The 3447-nt window shown below is 41.9% G+C and overlaps 1 non-coding gene across 1 annotated transcript; it reads left to right on the plus strand.

Moving 5' to 3' along the window:
- The first annotated feature begins 2458 nt into the window (after nucleotides 1-2458).
- LOC130949225 (small nucleolar RNA R71) lies at nucleotides 2459-2566 on the plus strand. Its single transcript, XR_009073350.1, has one exon. It is a non-coding gene; the product is annotated as a small nucleolar RNA R71 (small nucleolar RNA).
- Nucleotides 2567-3447: the final 881 nt, after the last annotated feature.

The raw sequence follows: 3447 nt of genomic DNA on the forward strand, positions 1-3447 counted from the left end.
CTCCATCCTTTTCTTAGTGATGGGCTTGAGGTCATGCCTTCTCAGTTGAACTGGCTTTGGATGCCATAAATGGTTATGGAAAAACAAAAAGCAATGCTTTTACCACACCAAACTTAAAAGGTTTGCTCGTCCTCGAGCAAAAGAAGAAAGAAGAGAGTAGAAGAAGAAGAAATGAGGAAGAGGGGAGTGGCTTTGTGTTCGGCCAAAGAGGGGAAGAAGTGGTGTAGGATGGGTGTGAGTGGTGAAGAGAAAGAGATGTTGAGGTGATTGGTGAATGGGTGAAGAAGAAGAGAGAGTGGTGGGTTGTTTGGGGATCCTGTGGGGTCCACAGATCCTAAGGTGTCAAGGAAAAGTCATCCCTGCACCAAATAGCATCAAAATCCACGTTTTGAGCCATTTCTGGCGTTAAACGCCGGGCTGGTGCCCATTCCTGGCGTTTAACGCCAGGTTGTTGCCCTTTACTGGCGTTTAACGCCAGTCTGGTGCCCCTTTCTGGCGTTAAACGCCCATAATGGTGCCAGATTGGGCGTTAAACGCCCAACAGCTAACATTACTGGCGTTTGAACGCCAGCTTCTTCTCCTCCAGGGTGTGCTGTTTTTCTTCCTGTTTTCATTCTGTTTTTGCTTTTTTCCTTGTTTTTGTGACTTCTTATGATCATCAACCTACAAAAAAGATAAAATAACAAAAGAAAATAGTTAACTATAAAACATTGGGTTGCCTCCCAACAAGCGCTTCTTTAATGTCATTAGCTTGACAGAGGACTCTCATGGAGCCTCAGAAATACTCAGAACCGTGTTGGAACCTCCCAACACCAAACTTAGAGTTTGAATGTGGGGGTTCAACACCAAACTTAGAGTTTGGTTGTGGCCTCCCAACACCAAACTTAGAGTTTGACTGTGGGGGCTCTGCTTGGCTCTGTTTTGGGAGAAGCTCTTCATGCTTTCTCTCCATGATGATAGAGGGATGTCCTTGGGCCTTAAACACCAAGGATTCTTCATTCACTTGAATGATCAACTCTCCTCTATCAACATCAATCACAGCCTTTGCTGTGGCTAGGAAGGGTCTGCCAAGGATGATGGATTCATCCATGCACTTCCCAGTCTCTAGGACTATGAAATCAGTAGGGATGTAATGGTCTTCAATCTTCACCAAAACATTCTCTACAAGTCCATGAGCTTGTTTTCTTGAATTGTCTGCCATCTCTAATGAGATTCTTGCAGCTTGCACCTCAAAGATCCCTAATTTCTCCATTACAGAGAGGGGCATGAGGTTTACACTTGACCCTAAGTCACACAAGGCCTTCTTGAAGGTCGTGGTGCCTATGGTACAAGGTATAGAAAACTTCCCAGGATCCTGCCTCTTTTGAGGCAGTTTCTGCCTAGACAAGTCATCCAGTTCTTTGGTGAGCAAAGGTGGTTCATCTTCCGAAGTCTCATTTCCAAATAACTTGTCATTTAGCTTCATGATTGCTCCAAGGTATTTAGCAACTTGCTCTTCAGTGACATACTCATCCTCTTCAGAGGAAGAATACTCATCAGAGCTCATGAAAGGCAGAAGTAAGTCCAATGGAATCTCTTTGGTCTCATTTTGAGCCTCAGATTCCTATGGTTCCTCATTGGGGAACTCAGTGGAGGTCAGTGCACGCCCATTGAGGTCTTCCTCAGTGGCGTTCACTGCCTCTCCTTCCTCCCAGAATTCGGCCATGTTAATAGCTTTGCACTCTCCTTTTGGATTTTCTTCTATGTTGCTTGGGAGAGTACTAGGAGGGAGTTCAGTAACTTTCTTGCTCAGCTGTCCCACTTGTGCCTCCAAGTTTCTAATGGAGGACCTTGTTTCAATCATGAAACTTTGAGTGGTTTTAATTAGATCAGAGACCATGGTTGCTAAGTCAGAGGGGTTCTGCTTAGGATTCTCTGTCTGTTGCTGAGAAGATGATGGAAAAGATTTATTACTAAACCTGTTTCTTCCACCATTATTATTGAAACCTTGTTGAGGTCTCTCTTGATTCTTCCATGAGAAATTTGGGTGATTTCTCCATGAAGAATTATAGGTGTTTCCATAGGGTTCTCCTAGGTAATTCACCTTTTCCATTGAAGGGTTCTCAGGATCATAAGCTTCTTCCTCAGATGAAGCATCCTTAGTACTACTTGGTGCATTTTGCATTCCAGACAGACTTTGAGAAATCAAATTGACTTGTTGAGTCAATATCTTGTTCTGAGCCAATATGGCATTCAGAGTGTCAATCTTAAGAACTCCTTTCTTCTGACTAGTCCCATTGTTCATAGGATTCCTCTCAGAAGTGTACATGAATTGGTTATTTGTAACCATTTCAATTAGCTCTTGAGCCTCTGTAGGCGTCTTCTTCAGATGAAGAGATCCTCCAGCAGAGCTATCCAAAGACATCTTGGATAGTTCAGAGAGACCATCATAGAAAATACCTATGATGCTCCATTCAGAAAGCATGTCTGAGGGACATTTTCTGATTAATTGTTTGTATCTTTCCCAAGCTTCATAGAGGGATTCTCCATCCTTCTGTCTGAAGGTTTGGACTTCCACTCTAAGCTTACTCAATTTTTGAGGTGGAAAGAACTTTGCCAAGAAGGCATTGACTAGCTTTTCCCAAGAGTCCAGGCTTTCTTTAGGTTGTGAGTCCAACCATGTCCTAGCTCTGTCTCTTACAGCAAAAGGGAATAGCATAAGTCTATAGACTTCAGGGTCTACCCCATTAGTCTTGACAGTGTCACAGATTTGCAAGAATTCAGCTAAAAACTGATGAGGATCTTCCATTGGAAGTCCATGGAACTTGCAATTCTGTTGCATTAGAGAAACTAATTGAGGCTTAAGCTCAAAGTTGTTTGCTCTAATGGCAGGGATAGTGATGCTTCTCCCATAGAAGTTGGGAGTAGGTGCAGTAAAGTCACCCAGCACCTTCCTTGCATTGTTGGCATTGTTGTTGTTTTCGGTTGCCATGTCTTCTTCTTTGAAGAATTCGGTCAGGTCCTCTAAAGAGAATTGTGCTTTGGCTTCTCTTAGCTTTCTCTTCAAGGTCCTTTCAGGTTCAGGGTCAGCTTCAACAAGAATGCCTTTGTCTTTGTTCCTGCTCATATGAAAGAGAAGAGAACAAGAAAATATGGAATCCTCTATGTCACAGTATAGAGATTCCTTGAGGTGTTAGAGAAAAAGAAAAATGGAAGACAGAGTTAGAAAATTCGAACTTATCAAAGAAGATGGAGTTCGAATTTTGCATTAAGGGATAGTGTTAGTCCATAAATAGAAGGATGTGAGAAGAAGGGAAGTAATTTTCGAAAATTCAAGTAAAAGATTTTGAAAACATTTTGAAAAACACTTAATTGATTTTCGAAAATAAGAGTGGAAAAGAAATCAAGTGATTTTTGAAAAAGATTTTGAAATTAGAAATCAAAAAGATTTGATTGAAAACCATTTTG

The sequence above is a fragment of the Arachis stenosperma genome, chromosome 1, assembly GCF_014773155.1.
Source record: "Arachis stenosperma cultivar V10309 chromosome 1, arast.V10309.gnm1.PFL2, whole genome shotgun sequence".
Classification (NCBI taxonomy): domain Eukaryota; kingdom Viridiplantae; phylum Streptophyta; class Magnoliopsida; order Fabales; family Fabaceae; genus Arachis; species Arachis stenosperma.